Consider the following 22,763-nt stretch of genomic DNA (forward strand, 5'->3'; position numbering starts at 1 on the left):
TCTATGGTCCCCTTGTAACCTTCCTTGATGAGCTCGATCAGGCCTGTAGAGCTGGTGGCGTGACCTATGTCATTGTGTGGGTTCCACCATGCTCATATGATGCAAGCATGGTTTCAGGCCCATGCACAATTTACCACCCTGTATTTACCCCCATACTCTCATTTCCTTAACCCGATTGAGGAATTTTTCTCCACATGGAGATGGAAGGTTTATGATAGGCGCCCTCATGAACAAGTCACTCTTCTCCAGGCCATGATTGACGATGCAATGACATCACGGCAGACCAGTGTCAGGCCTGGATTCGCCATGGCCAAAGGATTTTTCAAAGATGTTTGGCTAATGAAAACATCCATTGTGATGTAGATGAGAACCTGCGGCCAAAACCACAAGACAGAGTTGATGAAAATGTAGAAGTACAGTAATCACTCCTATGTTTTGCTTTTTACAGTACAAGCAAGCAAGTTGAGGAACACTGCATTTGATGTTTTACAGTACTGTATTGTTTTTCATCAATATATTTCAGATTTTGTTCAATGATTCCACTGTGTCTGTAGTATTCTCTCTACTACTGCAGTACTTTTACAGGGATGTATTTACATGTAGTACCATAATGAAACATGTATCACCTATTTTGTACTACAATATTTAATGATCGTACGAACAATGACACAGTGAAACTATCGGTTGCTTGTGTGTGGGTGATCTAAATTAACGTTTCATTGGTATTTCACAATACATTTGTTTTTTGAACCAATGATTGTGGAAGTGCAAGATTTATTTAAAGATATGAATGCACAATGCAATGTTTTGAACATTGGACAGCCTGTGTTACAAGTGATGACCGTTTTGAGTTTTGTGTCTAGAGTTGTGAAAAATGACGTCAAAGTTCTGAAATTAGTGCCAAAGTGATTGTAAAAAACTGTAATGTGGTCCAGTAAACTATCACTCCAACACTAGACATGTAAATATGGTTTATATAGTTTAACATTTATTTGCAGGAATAAATTGGACCAAACAGGTATGTGTGTGTATGTGTCTATGTGTGTGTGTGTGTGTGTCTATGTGTGTGTGTGTGTGTGTGTATGTCTGTGTGTGTATGTGTCTATGTGTGTGTGTGTGTGTGTCTGTGTGTGTGTGTGTGTGTGTGTGTCTATGTGTGTGTGTGTCTATGTGTGTGTGTGTCTATGTGTGTGTGTGTCTATGTGTGTGTGTGTCTATGTGTATGTGTGTGTGTGTATGTGTCTATGTGTGTGTGTGTGTGTCTATGTGTGTGTGTGTCTATGTGTGTGTGTGTGTCTATGTGTGTGTGTGTGTGTGTGTCTATGTGTGTGTGTGTGTCTATGTGTGTCTATGTGTCTATGTGTGTGTATGTGTCTATGTGTGTGTGTGTTACTTTGTTAGTCAAATCTGTCACATGTACATTTCATTCAGTGGAATTGAGTTCATACAGAAACAAGATTGTTGTGTCAAGAATTTGACAAATAAACATTATACAGACAACAATATTTACAAAGACCAAGAAGCCCAATAACAACAAGATCAATGATTTCTAAATGAAACCAGTTTTTACAACACAGTGTGGTGATTCATTCTATTACTGAATGACTCTAGTTGACAATGTCTGTAAACTTCAATGGTGTGTATTCATGAATATTTACAATCATATGTTTACACACTAGAGAGATATTCAACATTGTTGCTCCAGTGTGTCTTACTGAACATGACCATGATTAGAGTGAAACATCATGTTGTGTTTGACACAGAGACCACCTGACACAGGGACACTGAAGTGACATCATCCCAAACCCTAAACCCTGGATAGAGGGGCTCAGTGAATGTGGAGTGGAATGTGTTCAGGTGGGTCAGTGTGTCAGAGGAGACTCTGTAGAAGGACAGAGTGCCGGCTGGCCAGTCCAGATACACTCCTACTCTGTGGGAGCTGGAGGAGGGGACGTCTATGGTAGTGGACTTATTATTGTGACAGGCAGAGTAACTGTTGTCAGAGCAGAACAGACTCCAGGACTTGTCATTGTATCCAAGCCAACAGTCACTACCCCATCCTCTCCTGCTGATTCCTTTATATGCCACTCCTATAACAGCCTCTCTCCCACTCCACTCTACCTCCCAATAACAGCGCCCAGTCAGACCCTATCTACAGTCCTCAAATCTCTCTGGGTGATCAGGATACGGCTGCTCCTCTCTCCTCCATGTCACCTTTCTGTTCTCCTCAGACAGAGAGAGGAATCTGTTTACTGTGTTTAGGTCCAGTGTGAGATCACAGACATCTGATGGATGAAACCAGACACAATATTAGACATCATCATCATTCACATTAGAATGTTAACTCACTTTTCAGTAATTCATTTAATGTAGATGTTTCTAGGTATCAAAAGGAGAAGTTAAGGTAACTTGAGACTTGTTGAATGATCATATGTTATACTGTATGGTAATATAAAACACACTTATTCCCATTAATTACACACACACACACACACACACACACACACACACACACACACCTGTATGCATGCATGAACACAAACACAAACACACACATCCTGAACACACACATTTCTAAAGTAACACGAACACGCCACACACAGACACACACATTGTCAAAGCAACTCTTTGTAAACTTTGGTGTCCCTGATTTGTGCTTCTGTAGAACTACAGCTGATATTTAATATGACCAAGTAAGTAATGATGGTGGTCTTTGACTTTGACTTCACTTGAATTAAGACTTATTCTTAGTCATATTGTTCACAGCAGTCAACACTCACATTTTCTAAGTCCAGGTCTCATTCTGTTCTCTCCACCATGTTCCACACTGTAGCGGTAAGCAGAAGAACAGACAGTCATTGAGGGATACACCTGAACTCACACACACACACACACACACACACACACACACACACACACACACACACACACACACACACACAGTCAGCATATAAATTTGTCCAAGTGTGTGTGTGTGTGTGTGTGTGTCCAGTGTTTGTGTCCTGTGTGTGTCCTTTTTGTGTATGTGTCCTTTGTGTGTGTGTATTTGTCCAGTGTGTACAGTGTGAGTGTGTGTGTGGGGCCAGTGTGTGTGTGTGTCCAGTGTGTTTGTGTCCAGTGTGTGTGTGATCGTGTGTCCAGAGTGCGTGTGTGTCCAGAGTGTGTCGTTTTTGTGTATGTGTCCAGTGTGTGTGTGTGTGTGTGTCCAGTGTTTGTGTGTCCAGTGTATGTGTGTGTGTGTCCAGTGTGTGTGTGTGTCCAGTGTGTGTGTGTGTCCAGTGTGAGTGTGTGTGTGTGTCCAGTGTGAGTGTGTGTGTGTGTCCAGTGTGTGTGTGGGTTTGTGTCCAGTGTGTGTGTGTTTGTCCAGTATGTGTGTGTCTAGTGTGTGTATGTATGGATCCAGTGTATGTGTGTGTGTGTGTGTGTCCAGTCTGTGTCTGTGTGTGTCCAGTCTGTGTGTGTGTTTGTCCAGTGTGTTTGTTTGTGTGTGCGTGTGTGTGTGTGTCTAGTGTGTTTTTTTTCCAGTTTGTGTGTGTGTGGGTGGGTGAGTGTGTGTGAGTGTGTGTGTGTGTGTCCAGTGTGTGTGTGTGTGTGTGTCCAGTGCGTGTGTGTGTGTGTGTGTCCAGTATGTGTGTGTGTCCATTGTGTGTCCAGTGTGTGTGTGTGAGTGTGTGTGTGTGTGTGTCCAGTGTGTGTGTGTCCAGTGTGTGTGTGTGTGTGTCCAGTGTTTTTGTGTGTGTGTGTGTGCGTGTGTGTGTGTGTGTCCAGTGTGTGTGTGTGTGTGTGTGTGTCCAGCGTGTGTGTGTGTGTCTAGTGTGTTTTTACCAATGTATGTGTGTGTGTGTCCAGTGTGAATGAATGAGTGTGGATCCAGTGTGTTAGTGTGTGTTGGTCCAGTTTGTGTGAGTATGTGTGTGTCCATTTGTGTGTATGTGTGTCCAGTGTGTGTTTGTGTGTGTCCAGTGTGTGTGTGTGTGTATGTTTGTCCAGTGTGTGTGTGTGTCCAGTGTGTGTGTGTGTGTGTGTCCAGTGTATGTGTGTGTGTCTCCAGTGTGAGTGTGTGTGTGTGGTCCAGTGTGTGTGTGTGTGTGTGTGTTCTTGTCCAGTGTGTGTTTCCAGTGTGTGTGTGTGTTTCTCCAGTGTGTGTGTGTGTCCAATGTGTGTGTGTTTTCAGTGTATGTGTGTCCAGTGTGTGTGTGTGTCCAGTGTGTGTGTGTCCAGTGGTGTGTGTGTGTGTGTGTGTGTGTGTGTGTGTGTGTCCAGTGTGTGTGTGTGTGTGTCCAGTGTTTGTGTGTGTGTGTGTGTCCAGTTTTAGTGTGTGTGTGTGTGTGTGTGTCCAGTGTGTGTCCAATGTGTATGTGTGTGTTTGTGTGTGGGTGTGTGTCCAGTGTGAGTGTGTTTCCAGTGTGTGTGTGAGTGTGTTTGTCCAGTGTGTGAATGTTTCCCGTGTGTGTGTGTGTGTGTGTGTGTGTGTGTCCAGTGTGTGTGTGTGCGTGTGTCCAGTGTGTGTGTATGTGTGTGTGTGTGTGTCCAGTGTTTGTGTGTGTCAAGGATGTGTGTGTGTGTGTTTCCAGCGTGTGTGTGTGTGTGTCCATTGTGTGTGTGTGTGTCCAGTTTGAGTGTGTGTGTGTGTGTGTCCAGTGTGAGTGTGTGTGTGTGTGTGTGTCCAGTGTGTTTGTGTTTCCGGTGTGTGTGTGTGTGTTTGTCCAGTGTGTGTGTGTGTCTGTGTGTCCAGTGTGAATGTGTGTGTGTGTCCCCGTGTGAGTGTGTGTGTGTGTCCAGTGTGTGTGTGTCCAGTTTGTGTCCAGTGTGTGTGTGTGTCCAGTGTATGAGTTCAGTGTGTGTGTGTGTGTAAGTACCCAGTGTGTGTGTCCAGTGTGTGTGTGTTTCCAGTATGTGTGTGTGTGTCCAGTGTGTGTGTGTGTGTGTGTGTGTGTGTCCAGTGTGAGTGTGTGTGTGTGTGTGTGTGTCCGTGTGAGTGTGTGTGTGTGTGTGTCCAGTTTGTGTGTGTGTGCCCAGTGTGTCTGTCCAGTGTGTATGTGTTTCCTTTTTGTGTGTGTGTGGGGCCACTGTGTGTGTGTGTGTGTGTGTGTGTGTGTGTGACCAGTGTGTGTGTGTCTGTGTCCTTTGTGTCCAGTGTGTGTTTGTCCAGTGTGTTTGTGTGTGTGTGTCCAGTGTGTGTGTGTTTCCAGTCTGTGTGTGTCCAGTGTATTTGTGTGTGTGATACACTGATACACGTGCACACATACACACTGGACACACACACACACACACACACACACACACACACACACACACACACACAGGACACACACACACACAGTCTTTATATAACTTAGTCCAAGTGGTGGTCAGAATGTTTGTCTTAACTAGCCTGATAACTCCAACATGTCTGATATGAACATTGACATAAACCCTCTACATACTTGAGTTTCTCCAGTCTGCAGTGTGGATCCTCCAGTCCAGCAGAGAGCAGTCTGACTCCTGAGTCTCCTGGGTGATTGTAGCTCAGGTCCAGATCTCTCAGGTGTGAGGGGTTTGACTTCAGAGCTGAGACCAGAGAAGCACAGCCTTCCTCTGTGACTAGACAGCCTGACAGCCTGCAAAGAGTCAAATCATATTAAAACCACACTGCTATTCTTTGGTGGTGAAAAAGTGGCAGTATATTTTTTCAACATTTTCATTTATACCAGTGTCCTGAAACCTGCCATATATATATCATTATTAGAAAAAAATCATTGAGTATACAGTCCACACCATATCTAGTTTGACAGTGAAGCTAACATTTTAAATGTGGCTCTATACTCCAGCATTTTGGATTTGAGACCAAATGTTTCATATGAGGTCACAGTATATAATGTCACCTTTTATTTTAGGGTATTTTAATACATATCTCTTTCACCGTTTAGAAATGAAAGCACTTTATGTATCTAGTCCCCCCTTTTCAAGAAGTCATAAGTATTCTGACCAATTCACTTATAGTGTATTAAAGTATTCAAAAGTTGAGTATTTGGTTGTAAACTCGTTGGTTGCATTTGCAGTTTGTTTTGGTTGTGTTTTGGGTTATGTTTTGCCCAATAGTAACTGAATGGTGGATGATGACTGGAGTAATTTTCTGTCTAAGTGAGTAGATAACATGTTTCTAAACACTACTAAATTAATCCTGATGATGACATGATTAATAAAAATAATGAATGAATCATGAACAATTATGAGTGAGAAAGTTACAGAGGCTACAACAAAACATGCTAACCTCTCACCATTACCAATAACAGAGGGGGTATGATCCTTGTTCCTCTGTAACTTTCTCATTCATCATCATTCACGATTCATTCATGATTATTCATAATCATGGTAGTATCCACATGAATGTAGAAGTGTTCAGAAACATCTTCTATTCTTACTGACAATACAAGTGAAGTGACTCCAAAATGACAGGACATTATTCACCATTCAGTTTCTATTGGGAAAAACATCATCCAAAACACAACCAAGACAAACTGCAAATGCATTCAACAAGTTTGTAGAATCACAAGCTTGATGTAATCACTGTGGGTAAGGAATATGGGACCAAATACTAAACGTATGACTGCTTTAATACAATATAAGTGAATTTGTCAAAACTAGATACATAAAGTTCTTTCATATTTAAACAGTAACACAGATATGTATGAAAAACCTCAAATAAAAGGTGACATTCTGTTCTGTTGCCTAATATGAAACATTCTATCTCAAATCCAAAATGCTGGAGCATAGCACCAAATTTAAAACTGTAAGCTTCACTGTCCAAACACATATGGTGTGGACTATGTGTGCCTGGTAAACACATGTGGATCTGGTGAACAGTTATCACTTGTTGACCAACTACAGGAATAGTGACCTCAGAGTCTCCAGTTTACAGTGGGGATTCCCCAGTCCAGCAGAGAGCAGCTTCACTCCTGAATCCTTCAGGTTATTGTTACTCAGGTCCAGCTCTCTCAGGTGTGAGGGGTTTGACTTCAGAGCTGAGACCAGAGAAGCACAGCCTTTCTCTGTGACTAGACAGCCTGACAGCCTGACAGAGAGATGATAATGATTTCACAAACTGTTAATTTAACACCAGTAGTGTAGAAGGACAATTGCAGATGCATTTGGTTTATTCTCTTAAACAACATATAGATTCATCTTCTGTCTCCTAGAATTATATGGTCATATTGTTATACTAAAGTGAACATCAATGCATTGATTCAATATGTTTTTCAAAATTAATTATATACATATTATAATACATATATTTCTCTGAACATTTCTTCCTGATGATTAGTACTTAAATGTCATTTTATGTACTCACAGAGCAGCTCTGGAGGCTTTGACCACTGGCAGCAGCCTCAGAAGACCTTCCTCTGATCTGGAGTATTTCTTCAGGTCAAACACATCCAGCTCCTTTTCTGAAGTCAGCAACACAAAGACCAGAGCTGACCACTGTGCATGTGACAGTTCTTCTTCTGAGAGACTTCCTGATCTCAGGTATCTTTGGATCTCCTCCACTAGAGAATGGTCATTCAGTTCATTCAGACAGTGGAACAGATTGATGCACCTCTCTGGAGAGGGATTCTTCCTGATCTTCTCCTTGATGTAGTTGACTGTTTCTTCATGGCTCTGTGAGCTGCTTCTTGTCTTTGTCAGTGGACCTCGTAAGTGCTTCTGATTGGACTCCAGTGAGAGGCCCAGAAGGAAGCGAAGGAAAAGGTCCAGGTTTCCTGTCTCACTTTGTAAGGCTTTATCCACAGCACTCTTGTAGAAAGTAACTTCAGGCTTGTCTCTTGACAGCGCAAAAAAGTAGCTGAACATTGATTGAGGTTTGGCCATTAGATTCTCATTGTTGTTGATGAATGAGAGGAACACATATACAGCAGCCAGAAACTCCTGAATGCTCAGATGCACGAAGCAGTACACCTTTTCATGGTACAGCACACATTCCTCTTTAAAGAGCTGTGTGCACAATCCTGAGTACACTGAGGCTTCATTGACATCAATGCCAGCCTCTTTCAGGTCTTCTTCATAGAAAATTAGATTGCCATTCACAAGCTGTTGAAAAGGCAGTTTTCCCAGTGACAGAATGCTCTCTTTATTCCAGTGTGGACCTGTCTCTTCTTTCCCAAGATACTTTTAATTCTTCTGTTTGGTATGAAACTCCACAAGGTGTATGAACATCTCAGTCAGAGTCTTGGGGATCTCTTCTGTCTTGTCTGTACTCAACATGTGTTCAAGGACAATTGCAGAAATCCAACAGAAGACTGGAATGTGGCACATGATGTGGAGGCTCCTTGATGTCTTTATGTGTGAGATGATTCTGCTGGCCATGTCCTCATCACTGAATATCTTCCTGAAGTACTCCTCCTTCTGTGGGTCATTGAACCCTCGTACCTCTGTCACCTGGTCAACACACACTGAAGGGATCTTATTGGCTGCTGCAGGTCGGGTAGTTATCCAGAGGAGAGCAGAGGGAAGCAGATTTCCCTAGATGAGATTTGTCAGCAGAACATCCACTGAGGTTGACTTTGTGACGTCACAACAGATCTTGTTCTTCTGGAAGTCTAGGGGCAGTCGGCACTCATCCAGACCATCCAAGATGAACAGAACTTTGTACTTGTCGTAGTTGGAGATTCTTGATTCTCTGGTTTCGACTGAGAAGTGATTGAGAAGTTCAATGAAAGTGTTTTTTTTCACCTTTCATCAAATTCAGCTCCCGAAAAGGGAATGAAAATACAAATTGGACATCCTGATTTGCTTTTCCTTCAGCCCAGTCCAGAATGAACTTCTGCACAGAGACTGTTTTTCCAATGCCAGCGACTCCCTTTGTCAGCACAGTTCTGATAAGTTTGTCTTGTCCAGTTAAGGGTCTGAAGATGTCGTTACATTTGATTGCAGTCTCTGGTCTTGCTTGTTTCCTGGTTGTTGTCTTAATCTGTCTCAGCTCATGTTCATTATTGACCTCTCCTGTTCCACCCTCTGTGATGTAGAGCTCTGTGTAGATCTTATTGAGAAGTGTTGGGTTTCCTTGTTTAGCGATCCCCTCAAATACACATTGAAACTTCTTCTTTAGATTAGATTTGAGTTCACGTTGGTAAATCACAGCAAGCTCATATGAATGAAGAAATAACACAGAGGATATTAATATTACGTATGTTTTAATGCCTACAGTATTGTAGGACTGCTATAAAGTTTTTAATAAAAATAATTTGTTCTCTTAACTGACTGTATAAATGTGTAAGTGTTTTCATAATGCATTACAGACTGGTGTGACTGATTATAGTATTATTGGTTCTCTCTCTCTCTCTCTCTCTCTCTCTCTCTCTCTCTCTCTCTCTCTCTCTCTCTCTCCTCTTCTCTCTGTCTAAATTAATCAACACAACACATCCCTGCTGCTAGTTGATGAGGTCACTAGTTGTTGTGTTAAGGCTGCTACAATATCATTGAGTTACACAGCTACTTTAGCTGTACTTTAGCTACAGCTTTTACATGTTCTAAAACAGCATTCAACATGAGGCAGACAGCTCTTACTTTTCTCCAGTGTGTTAGCAAGCTCCTTCTGGTTCATTTTCCTCAGGACGTGCCATGTGATCTTCAGAGCCCCCTCTCTGGCACTGCTCTCCTGCTTCTCATCTTCAGCAATCACCACTTCCTTATCCTGCTTCTGACTCTCAAAGCCTTCTAGACTATATACAAGGACACAATAAAATAACACTAATGAGGCTATAAGGAGTACCAGTACTGAGTCAATGTGCAGGGGTACCAGGTAGTTGAGGTAATAACTAGACTATATACAAGGAGTACCAGTACTGAGTCAATGTCCAGGAGTACCAGGTAGTTGAGATAATAACTAGACTATATATAAGGAGTACCAGTACTGAGTCAATGTGCAGGGGTACCAGGTAGTTGAGGTAATAACTAGACTATATACAAGGAGTACCAGTACTGAGTCAATGTCCAGGGGTACCAGGTAGTTGAGGTAATAACTAGACTATATACAAGGAGTACCAGTACTGAGTCAATGTGCAGGGGTACCAGGTATTTGAGGTAATATGTACATGTAGGTAGGGATAAAAGTGACACGTCAATCAGGATAGAGATTACATCTCCTCATCCAGGGAGTGCACACACACTCACTGACACACATACACACACACACACACACACACACACACACACACACACACACACACACACACACACACACACACACACACAGGGAATGTTGTGTTAGTTTAATATTGTTTCAGGACTATGAAAATGTAAAAAAAGATTAGCCTATGGATTATGAAAACAACAAAAATAAATGGGAGAATGGGAGAGGAGAAATGACTAGAGACAGTGTTGTTTAACTCACTGACCATGACCCATGAGTTCTTCTTACCTTTGATCAGTAGAAAAGTCTCCCTCTCTAAACACTATAGGTTGAACCATAGACCAGTCACTCTTCATGGACACACAGCTGGGTACAGGGGAGGCTGGTCTCTCCTGCTTGATTGGACTTCAACACAACAGAGACAAACATTACATCTCTCATCTACTCTGAGCTCAGATGGGGAAACAAGAGTTTCATTCCAAAACGCTATATATCCATTTTCAGAAATGTTGGTCAATGTCACGGTTTCGGCCGAGGCTGCCTCTCTTCCTTCCTCGGGCAGGCTTCGGCGTTCGTTGTCTCCGGAATACTAGCTGCCACCGTTGCATGTTTCTATGTTCGTTTGCTTTTGTCTAATTGTTGTCACACCTGTTTTCGTTTAGGTAATTAGTGTCCTATAAGTTCTCCTTGGGTTTGTGTTAGTGTTGTGTGTGATTGTTTTCACTGTCGTGCTTTGTTGCTGGATGTTTTGTCTATTTGCTCGGTAGAGCTGTCCTCCATAGTTTGGAGAGTTTTGTCGCACCTGTCTGTGCGCCCGTTTTGTTTCGCCTGTGCGCGGAGTTTTGCCTTCGGGCTATTTAATGTTTGCACGGTGAGAGTTTTCACTAAAGTCTTTGGAACTATACTTCTGCGTCCTGCGCCTGATTCCACCACCACACCCACTTACAACATCCTTGACAGAATCACACACCTTTAAATGGAATCAGCAGGAGCCGAAGCAGCGCAGGCGACGCTGGAGGACAGGGTCCTCCAGCTAGATGACCAGATCCTGCGGATGGGGTCCGCATTGCAGGAGGTGATCACCACCATCAGAGGCTGGGAGACCCGAGGGACACCTCCACTACCATCGTCCCTGCCCGCGCCATCGGCAAGTCAGCCTCTTCCCGCTCCAGAACCCAGAGGAGTTCGACTCTCGCTCGAGGGCCTACGATTGGACCGCTGCCGGGTGTCAGGGATTCCTTCTCAGGTGGAGCTTTACCTGGCCACCGTGCACCCGGCGCGCCTCGGGGCACGAGAGCGTGTCCGCCCTGATCTCCTGCCTTTCCGGTAAAGCGTTGGAATGGGCCAACGCAGAGTGGAGGAGAATAGACGCTAACACCATCACCTACGACGAGTTCTCCTGCCACTTCAGGGCGGTGTTTGACCATCCCCGGAGGGGAAAGCGGCGGGGAGCATCTGTTCGGCCTCCGGCAGGGGAGGAGGAGTGCCCAGGAGTTCGCCTTAGAATTCCGCACTCTAGCGGCGGATGCAGGGTGATATGAGCGGGCCCTCATCGATCACTATCGATGTAGTCTACGTGAGGACGTCCGTAGGAGCTGGCCTGTAGGGACACCAGTCTCTCGTTCGACCAGTTGGTCGACATGTCCATCAGGCTGGATACCCTGCTAGCTCCCGCGGGCGTCCCGAGGGGGTCCGTCCCATTTCACCCTCCAGCGCTTCCGAGCCATGTCCCATGGAGCTCGGTGGCGCTGGCGCTAGAGAGAGGAGGGGTCGGTATACGAGGGGTCCATCTCCTGCACCAACTGTGGTCGGGGGAGGACACACCGCGGCTAGGTGCTGGGGGATGGCCTCCTAGGGGGAAGACGACAGGTCCCGCACTGGGGAGTCCTTCCAGGTGAGTAGGCGCCCCACTCACCCAGAGCTCTCTGTTGCACACTTTTGTATACCTGTGCGTTTTCCACAGGTAGCACCTCATTCCCAGCATAAGGCGCTGGTAGATTCAGGCGCGGCTGGGAATTTTTGTTGATAAGCAATTTTGTTTAGCCTTAGGGATTCCCCCTTCTACCTGTTGACGTTCCTTTCCCGTTCATGCCCTAGATAGCCGTCCGTTGGGTGCGGGCTTGATCAGGGAGGTTACAGCGCCACTTAGGATGTGTGCGCAGGGGGTCATCAGGAGATGATCCAGCTATTTCTGATCGACTCGCCTGCGTATTCGGTGGTGCTGGGCATGCCCTGGTTGAGTACCCATAACCCATCTATTTCGTGGCAGGAGAGAGCTCTGATGGAGTGGTCTGCTCAGTGTGTGGAGTCGATGTTTGGGCGTTTCCGTAGGGGCTACCTCGGTGGAGAGTCCAAACCAGGTGCCCGCATTGCACGTTCCCCCTGAGTATGGGGATTTGGCTATTGCGTTTAGTAAGTCGAGGGCGACGCAATTGCCGCCCCATAGGCAGGGAGATTGTGCGATAGACCTCCAGGCAGGAGCTGCGCTCCCACGGAGCCAGTGTATCCTCTGTCTCAGGAGGAGAAGAAAGCTATGGAGACTTACATAGACGAATCTCTGAGACAAGGATACATACGGCCTTCCACTTCCCCTGCGTCCTCGAGTTTCTTTTTGTGAAGAAAAAGGATGGTGGGTTACGCCCGTGCATCGATTACCGTGGTCTCAATCAGATCACGGTGAAGTACAGTTATCCACTCCTGCTGATTGCGACCATGACTGAGTCATTGCATGGGGCGCGTTTCTTCACTAAATTAGATCTCAGGAGCGCGTACAACTTGATGCGCATCAGGGAGGGCGATGAATGGAAGACAGCCTTTAGTACCACCTCGGGCCATTACGAGTATCTTGTCATGCCATACGGGTTGATGAAGCGCTCCGTCAGTTTTCCAATCATTCGTGGATGAGATCTTCAGGGACATGCAGGGGCAGGGGGTGGTTGTGTACATAGATGACATTCTCGTGTACTCGCCACCCGAGTCGAGCATGTGGCCCTGGTGCGCAGAGTGTTGCGGAGGCTGGTGGAGCACAACCTTTATGTCAAGGCAGAGAAGTGTCTGTTTTTCCAGGAGTCGGTCTCCTTTTTGGGGTATCAGTTGTCTGCGTCAGGGGTGAAGATGGAGGTAGACCGGGTGTCAGCCGTGCGTAGATTGGCAAACACCAACCACTGTGAAGGAGGTGCAGCAGTTTTTGGGGTTTGCGAATTACTACCGGAGGTTTATCCGGGGTTTTGGACAGGTGGCAGCTCCCATCACGTCTCTTTTGAAGGGGGGTCCGGTGCGTCTGCAGTGGTCTGCCGAGGCGGACAGGGCGTTTGGGAGGCTGAAGGACCTGTTTACCTCGGCCCCGGTGCTGGCGCATCCGGATCCTCTTTGCCATTTCAGGTAGAGGTGGACGCGTCAGAGGCCGGTATAGGAGCCGTGCTTTCATAACGGTCCGGCGCGCCACCTAAACTCCGCCCCTGTGCTTTTTATTCCAAGAAGCTCAGTCCGGGCGGGAGCGAAACTATGGCGTAGGGGACAGGGGAACTGTTAGCCGTGGTACAGGCCCTAAAGGTGTGGAGGCACTGGCTTGAGGGGGCTCAACACCCTTTCCTCATTTTGACGGACCACCGTAACCTGGAGTACATCCGGGCAGCGAGGAGGCTGAACCCTCGCCAGGCGAGGTGGAATAAGTTTTTGGCCCGGTTCACAATCAAGATCATGTACATCCCTGGGTCACAGAATGGTAAGGCAGACGCACTGTCTCGGCGGTATGACACGGAGGAGAGGTCCGTGGAGCCCACTCCCATACTGCCGGAGTCGTGTCTGGTGGCACCGGTAGTGTGGGAGGTCGATGCTGAACTCGAAGCGGCGACAGCACCGACCCTAGTCCACCTCAATGCCCGGAGGGTCGGAAGTACGTTCGCTCGAGGTTCGGGATCGATTGATCTATTGGGCTCACACGTCACCCTCCTCTGGACATCCTGGTATCGGCCGGACAGTGCACTGTCTTAGTGCCAAGTACTGGTGGCCCACGTTAGCGAGGATGTGAGGGTTTATGTTTCCTCCTGCTCGGTGTGCGCCCAGTGTAAGGCGCCTAGACATCTGCCTAGGGGGTAAGTTACTACCCCTGCCCGTTCCACAACGACCATGGTCTCACCTCTCGGTGGATTTCCTAACTGACCTTCCTCCTTCTCAGGGGAATACCACTATACTGGTCGTTGTGGACCGGTTTTCTAAGGCCTGTCGTTTGCTCCCCCATGCCGGGCCTTCCTACTGCCCTGCAAACCGCGAAGCACTATTCACCCATGTGTTCGGCACTACGGGTACCCGAGGATATTGTGTCTGATCGAGGTCCCCAATTTACCTCCAGAGTCTGGAGAGCTTTTATGGAGCGATTGGGGGTCTCGGTGAGCCTCACCTCGGGTTACCACCCGGAGAGTAATGGGCAGGTGGAACGTGTGAACCAGGATGTGGGTAGGTTTCTTAGAACATACTGCCAGGACCGGCCAGAGGAGTGGGCAAGGTCGTTCCCTGGGCCGAAATGGCCCAGAATTCCCTACGCCATTCCTCAACCAACCTAACCCCTTTCCAATGTGTGTTAGGTTACCAGCCGGTTCTGGCACCTTGGCAGCAGAGCCAGATCGAGGCTCCTGCGGTGGATGAGTGGGTGCGGCGCTCGGAGGAGACATGGAACGCTGCACACGTCCACCTGCAGCGGGCACTCCGGCGTCATAAGGCGAGCGCCGATCTCCACCGCAGTGAGGGACCGGTGTACGCACCTGGTGATCGAGTCTGGCTCTCTACCAGAAACCTGCCCCTCCGCCTGCCCTGTCGGAAACTGGGTCGGCGGTTTGTAGGGCCATTTAAAGTCCTGAGAAGGTTGAACGAGGTGTGTTACAAATTACAACTACCTGTTGAATATAAAGTATTAACCCCTCGTTCCATGTGTCTCTTCTCAGGCCGGTGGTAGCTGGCCCACTCCAAGAAAGTGAGATCAGGGAGACTCCTCCGCCCCCATTGGACATCGAGGGGGCACCGGCGTACTCTGTGCGGTCCATCTTGGATTCGAGACGTCGGATGGGGGGTCTCCAATATCTAGTGGAGTGGGAGGGGTACGGCCCGGAGGAGCGGTGCTGGGTGCCAAGGAGGGACATTTTGGACCCGTCTCTCCTGACGGAATTCCATCGTGGGCACCCGACGCATCCTGCTCCGCGTCCTCCTGGTCGTCCCGAGGCCGGAGTCAGCGCACGTCTGGAGCCGCGCGTCAAGGGGGTACTGTCACGGTTTCGGCCGAGGCTGCCTCTCTTCCTTGCTCGGGCAGGCTTCGGCGTTCGTTGTCTCGAATACTAGCTGCCACCGTTGCATGTTTCTATGTTCGTTTGCTTTTGTCTAATTGTTGTCACACCTGTTTTCGTTTAGGTAATTAGTGCCCTATAAGTTCTCCTTGGGTTTGTGTTAGTGTTGTGTGTGATTGTTTTCACTGTCGTGCTTTGTTGCTGGATGTTTTGTCTATTTGCTCGGTAGAGCTGTCCTCCATAGTTTGGAGAGTTTTGTCGCACCTGTCTGTGTGCCCGTTTTGTTTCGCCTGTGCGCGGAGTTTTGCCTTCGGGCTATTTAATGTTTGCATGGTGAGAGTTTTCACTAAAGTCTTTGGAACTATACTTCTGCGTCCTGCGCCTGATTCCACCACCACACCCACTTACAACATCCTTGACAGTCAATTGGCTTTTATTGCTTAAAGAAATGATTAAACCACTACAAGGCTTTATAAAGGTGTCTAAAGTGGGTAATTTCCACTTTAAAATGTCAGACTTGATTTTCCCTGATGAAAAATGTATCAACCCCTACAGAAAATATCCCTTAATTATAATCCACATAAAAATGCACATTTACTATTGCTGCAGGATTATTTTCCTGCTGTGAGAAACTGGGTCAAATTAAGATATGGCATCTGTAAATGCATTCATCTGAATGTAGCTAGGTGAGACGACCACGTATCACAGTCAAATATACAGGATACGAACATTACATTCCAGCTAAACAATGGTTTTAAATCACATCTCAAATATACAATAGTTATATTGAAGGTACCCATTAGTAATCATTTCTGATGAAAAAACACAAATGTGATTTTCTTTTCTCCTATATAGCGTTTTGGAATATAAATTCTTAAACAATATTGTCAGCTCACCTTTTAGTTTTGGTGTCATGTCCCCCAGACAGACTCATTTTAGAGGCAGGGCCCCCCTCCTCTCTCTCCAGAGAGACTCATTTTAGAGGCAGGGCCCCCCTCCTCTCTCTCCCCAGAGAGACTCATTTTAGAGCACTGACCCCTAAACAGAGATGCAGCATGTTGGTTGTGGTGAACACAGTGACAACTCATTCTTGAATGTCAATTGTCCTCTTTTATTCATGATCTGAAACAGTTTACTAACAGACATATCGAAAGAGTCAGGTGATTTAATGCAATTACTTTTTCTAACACAATGACTACTCAAAACCCACCAACAAGGCCTGAAAACTATCCCCCAAAAATGTTTCCCTGATAGGCCTACATCTTATTTCAGATAGCCTCCAGTAGCCTGGGCAAGATGTAAGCTGAATGATTTAGCAACTTGCTTAGTTCAAATTGAGAGATTCATTTATTTAACATGAACAGCAAGACGATTTTGAGGTAGGAAGTGCTTCTGTTGCCCAGTAGCCTGCTGGAATAGGCTACTGAGGATGGGGTCGTAATTTCAATCTGTATTAAATATTTAATAATATGGATATGAACTGAATAGGCCCATGCTTGTCAACAACAGCCAGGTTATTTTTATACCTGTAGTCTAATCTGGCTGACTGTTACCTTCAATCTAATGCATTCTAACATCTGATCAGCAATTGAGATAGAACTGTGACCATGGTGACACTTTAACTTCCAATTGAATTAACTAAACATGGCCATTATTAATTGCATAATAACACAAGGCTACAACAACAATAAACTGAAGTTAAAGGCTAATTATTACATCTGTTTGCCAGCTCCAGGTTGGCTACACAAGTGGCACAAAATGGTTTCCAACGACTCCAGTCATTTCAACATATTTATAGTATAAAATGGCAGGCTACAGTAGCCTAGACAGGCATAACAATGAATAGGCTACTTGATGGCCAACAGATCTATCATTCTCCACATTTAATGTCTGTTTCATTGTGGAGTTTTTCTCATAACAGAAGCACATGATGAAGTTCCATAACTTTCATTTCAAATTTCCACTCGAGACCCAAGAACTGAGCATGTGTAAAAACCTTCGCATGATATGGTTTTCCATAAGTAAAGTCGACATTAGATTGCAGTTTAAACCACCTCCGACAGAATGTATCTAACGTGCTCTAGAGAGCCTAAAGTAGTTTTCCTGTGCTTTGTCACCTTATTTCTTGATGCGCATCAGTTCTACAGCGTTAATATGTTTTATGGAATAAGGAATGTAAAATAGGTGTCTCCTTAATGACAATCTAAATAACATGTATAATAGTCTACCTTATATCTCATTCCAGGTATTCATTATCTTACTCTGTCCATTAGAATAGATTATTGTTCAGATTATTGTTCAGAAATACTTACTTTATTTTTCAGTTCTCTCCATATAGTGTTTTCTTCTCTGTCATCTCCAAATGGATCCTGTACTTTCAGTTTCAGTTCAGTCATCTCCCCACCCTGATAATAAAGTGTTTTATTGGTATCTTCCACTAGATGGCAGTAAACACCTGCTGTAACTAGACTACGACTATGTGTTCGGTTTCATACATGCAGTTTCCCAGAGGAGGAGTGCTGATCTAGGATCAGGTCCCCCCTGTCCATCTAATCTGTTTCATTATGATCTAAAAGGAAAAACTGATCCCAGATCAGTACTCCTACTCTTTATGAATACTGTCACAGGTGACTCCTCAAGATGAGGCTCATGATTTATAAGTTATATTCTTTAAGAATCAATTAATATCATTAATTGAACTGCTTTGCCATGAACAGATCTGTGACGTCTTAACTTAAAGGTACTATATAGACTTTATGGTGATTTAAATGGGGTTGAACATTCATCCCATCAGATTGTGTAAAGGATTTTATGAGTTCAGAAAAATACTGACTTGGAAGCATCTCTCTGATCTCACCCTGCTGAAACACACCCAAGTAAAGACCACATAGCTACAGTTATGTGCTTTTCTGTTTTTACCCACTTTTACAGCCAATGTGTGCACTGGCATCCATATGAATCAGTGGAGAATACAGACTAGTTAGCCACCTCCCAATAGATGGACCCCACGCAGAACTTTCAGCAATGCAGCATCTTCAGTAAGCGAGTATTCCAGACACTCTCTTCTTATGAACCAGTTGCTATTAAATGAAGTTTTTATTTACAGAAAACCTGCGGCTACGGTAGGATTCTAGGCTAATCTGGGCTGGCACCTCTGTTCCAAGATAGTCAGGAATAGTCGGAGGTGGAGGGGGCTGTGGAGCCATTATCCTGGCGGTGCTTGTGGAAGGGTGGGTAGGCTCTGCACACGGAGCTAACTGGAGCTCGGCAGCATCATCACTGTTGGGCTTGCCGGCGGCCTCGCTGGTTTGATGATGCTGCTGCTGCTCATCACTCTCCTTTGGCTTTGTTTGGCTACTTTTTGTACCATTGTCTGAAGAAAACTATTGTGGTGAAACGTCAGGAGTGCATTTTTAAAATGTACTTTTAATCTTTATAGAAACTTTTAAATGAATCACATGGATGTTAACTGGGGACTCAGCTAAAAACTAGACAAATACAGCTTTTTATTTTGGTATTTTGGGGACCAAATAAATGTACACCAACAGTGGAGCAAAAGCATGGAGCTCCAACTCTCTAGTGGAGAATAGAGGGAGTATTCCCCTTGGAGAATCCAGAGAGGCACACTGAATAAAAACATATTGGAGAATAACAACAATCTCAATCTGAAGCTTTAAAGAAAAAAGGGGAATTCCTCTGAAAATCAGGAACACCATTCTTCCTCCTGCCCCACCTATTGTCCCTGTATGAATATTAGTTGGCATCTAATTGGAGAACATACTGCTTTATAGATCCCAGCCTGACAAACAAATTGTTTGGGCCTTACTTTGAGCACTTTGCACTGTGCCTCCATTGAGTCTCCATGTGTCAAGCAGTACAGAGAAACGCCCTCTAGATGACAGCAGAGGCCTGCTCTTGGATCTACCCTGTCTAACCACCAGTTTAGTGACCTTGTTCCATCAATATGTCCATAGTACTTCACAACCGATTTGAGGCCTTGACCAGCAATGTCCCATTGGGCTCAACCAAGCCGAGAGTGAGGTTCTAGAAAGAGGACTGACTTTCATACCAACTCCTAAACAGGTGGACTGCAGGGAGCTCCGGAGGAATCTACACTTCTATCATAGAAGATTGAAGTTATTAGATCATTTTGATTATGAAACAGATTTTCCTCATATACTATTTCCAAACCCCTCACATTGGGAACCTCAGTTGGAGTCAGTGTCAGAAACTATACAGACTGTTATACGTAGGGATGTGGCTTCCTTTTCACAATTCAGAACCCGACCTGTATATCAGCTTAACCTTACACATTTTTCAAAAAATCAAGCTCTAGAAACATTGAACATCAGAATATAGTGATTAAACCAGCAGATAAGGGGGCTCAGATTGTTGTAATGGATAAAGTGAATATCTTCTTGAAGCCAATAGACAATAGGATAATGGTAAACACTATGTTCCATTGTCCCCACTCAACACAACCGGAAAACACAAAAGATTAATCCAGGAGATAGTGAGTAAACTATATGAGGATAAGTACATTACAGATAAACAGATGGTCTATCTTTTTTGGGGCAGATTCTCCAAGGCCTAGGCAGTTTTACTTACTGCCTAAAATACATATCTCCTGAGACGTTGGCGGTTCCCTACGGCTGACCAATAGTAAGTGATTGTGTCTCAGAATCTTACTGTATTGCTGATTATATTGACTTTTATATCAACCCTCTATCCCAGAAACACCCCAGGTATGTTAAGGATAGTTATGAATGCAGGGTTTATTACTATTGTATTACTCTTTATATTAACTTAGCTACTGACTTGTTCTATTGTTGTTGTCAAGAGGTTAACCTGCTAGTCAGCATTTCATTGCACTGTTAACTCCATGTATATGACAAATAAACCACCTTGAACTTAGAAGGGAAGGGGGAGGGCAGCCAGAAAGGGAGGGGAAAAGTTGGCCAGCTAAATTACAGTATGTGTCCTCAAATGTTATGTCATCTAAACATCTCACATTAGCTGGTAGAACTGACAAATGAAAGGAATCATAGAGGTCTTATAACTTATTCCATTCTACAGGTCCATTGTTTTGTCTCATGTCTCTTTATATTCATATACCCTGGGGACCATGTAGCTTTATTGAAATCACCTTGTTTTATAAATTTCTTTGTTGCTCAGTGGTACTTCAATTGGCCGGACCATGCCCAATTCTTTCACACAGTAATGCTCCAGCATCCACTCAGAGCTTATGCATCTAATGCATTCCTCAAATACTGCAGAGTTGTTAAGCAAGTCCATGAGATCGTCATGTTCAACCACGTTTATTTGCTTTTTTGTAAGATGAAACCTGAGGGGATCGCTGTAGTGTGTCATTAATGCATCAAAAATGGTTCTGAGGTCCTCAACAATGCTATTCTATACCGTAGCTGGGATGCAGTGTTCTTTCATGATTTTCAAAATAAAAAGACAGATATTGATTTTGAGACCTTCAATTAGCTGCTCAGTGTTGATCTCTGTGGCTTGAACATATTCAGCCTCTGGCAGACTCTCTACATCGCTCATGTCATCTTCAATGGGATCAGTCCCAGTCTCAAATTCATCATGAGGGCAATTCTCATCTAAGTTGGAGCTTAAAAGCTCTGTGGTTTTGGTAGATGTGTGACCGATAGGCGCTGAAACATCTATTTGTTTTCCCACACCCATTAAGTCCACAGGTAATTAGACAATGTGGTTCATGCTGGTGATAGAGGCCAATATGTGTGAGTCGTCTGGACACAGAGAAAGTATGCTCGTTGCAAAGTGGACAATTGAAGAGAGTTGGCATTCTTCAGAAAGATTGTGAACCTTGGAATGATGGAATGAAATCATGGAGATCATTGGTACTCAGCCACTTGCAGACATCATCAAGGGACCAGTCTTCCACAGCCACACTCAAATTCAAGTTGACACATAGCGCAAAAGTGAAATGTATTAGTGTTGAGGCTAAAACAAAACCTATTCCACTCTTTCCAGACAACCACCTTTCCTCCTAATTTGTATTTATGGTTGTTCCATAAAGAAGCAGAGCTTGTCAGGAATGGTGAAGATGTCTGTCTCTTATTTATCTGACGCCATATTTCTTATTATGGGACATTATGGGATTCTGCAGTCCCACATTTAAGTGTTGACTCAGATAATATGATGCTCCAAATGGGGCATTAAGTTATTCTTCCATGTCAACCCAAATTGGCCTATTAGAGTTCTCAATAAAGAGCCTATTGGGGCAGTTATAAATGCTTCTTGCTATAATTACATGTTAGGGAGCTTTAATCCTCCCTTCTAAGTCTTTACCTGTAATCTAGCTTGGTTCATCCTGGCCCTTTTAATAGTCCAAATGAATCATTTTGTATATGGTGTTAAAGGTGTAGGCAGGTATGGACAGTGGAAACATGCTGATGATGTAATTCAGTTTAGGAGCTTTAACCATCTTCATAACATGTGGCCTACCCCACAATGAGATTTATAGCTTGTCCCAGTTCTTCAACTGGAGTTGAATTTTGTTCAAACACTGTATTGATTGATTGATTGATTGACTGCAAATACATTCATTCACCATTCAGTTAGTGTTGGAAAAGATGAAGGAATGACATAAAACACACAATAATCAAACTGTATTGATTGATTGATTCACTGTAAATACATTCATTCACCATTCAGTTAGTATTGGATACACAAAGGAGTAACACAGAGCACACTATAATCACACTTCAAATACATCCAAATACTTTATAGAGGCTAACCTGTTAGTAGATCCATAGTGAGCTTTAAACATTGTCTTGCTTTGGTCTGAAATACAGAGGACAGAACAATCCGCCCCAATACACCAACCTGAAAGACATCAATTAGACACTAACACAACATAAACAACATGAGTATTCAATATCAAATGCGTCTAACTAATCTGATCTGCTTTATGTATTCTTCTTTTTGTCAAGTCGAACATAATCTACATTGGGTCATCTGTGTGTGTGTGTGTGTGTGTGTGTGTTACCTGTTCGTGGTGGTTGATACATTTCTCTATCAGAGCTCACAGCTCCCAAACTCTCCACCACTTAACTGGACAGGGGCAGGATAAGCCAGGTACTAAAGGGAGGAGGATGGAAGGAGATGGTGAGAAAGTATATCATGGGTTTAAATGACTACAATTTCTCAATATTGAGTCTAGCTAGCTAAAGTTAGCTAACGTTACAGTACCTTTAACTAGCTAGCTACTGTAGCTAACGTTAGCTAAAACGTACCAACATTTATACAACAATTACCAGCTAACATTACAGGCTATGTAGCTTGGCTAGCTAATGAAAAACCAAGAGTACATTACATGATGTATTGTTTTTTAGTTATTT

General features: G+C 44.4%; 1 long non-coding RNA gene across 1 annotated transcript; it reads right to left on the reverse strand.

Moving 5' to 3' along the window:
• Positions 1-5,561: 5,561 nt before the first annotated feature.
• LOC121555259 lies at positions 5,562-22,454 on the reverse strand. The gene is made up of 3 exons (XR_006658863.1): positions 22,412-22,454; positions 22,161-22,248; positions 5,562-5,600 (listed from the first exon to the last, which is right to left on the reverse strand). It is a non-coding gene; the product is annotated as an uncharacterized LOC121555259 (long non-coding RNA).
• Positions 22,455-22,763: the final 309 nt, after the last annotated feature.

Source organism: Coregonus clupeaformis, unplaced genomic scaffold (genome assembly GCF_020615455.1).
Source record: "Coregonus clupeaformis isolate EN_2021a unplaced genomic scaffold, ASM2061545v1 scaf0568, whole genome shotgun sequence".
Taxonomy (NCBI): Eukaryota; Metazoa; Chordata; class Actinopteri; order Salmoniformes; family Salmonidae; genus Coregonus; species Coregonus clupeaformis.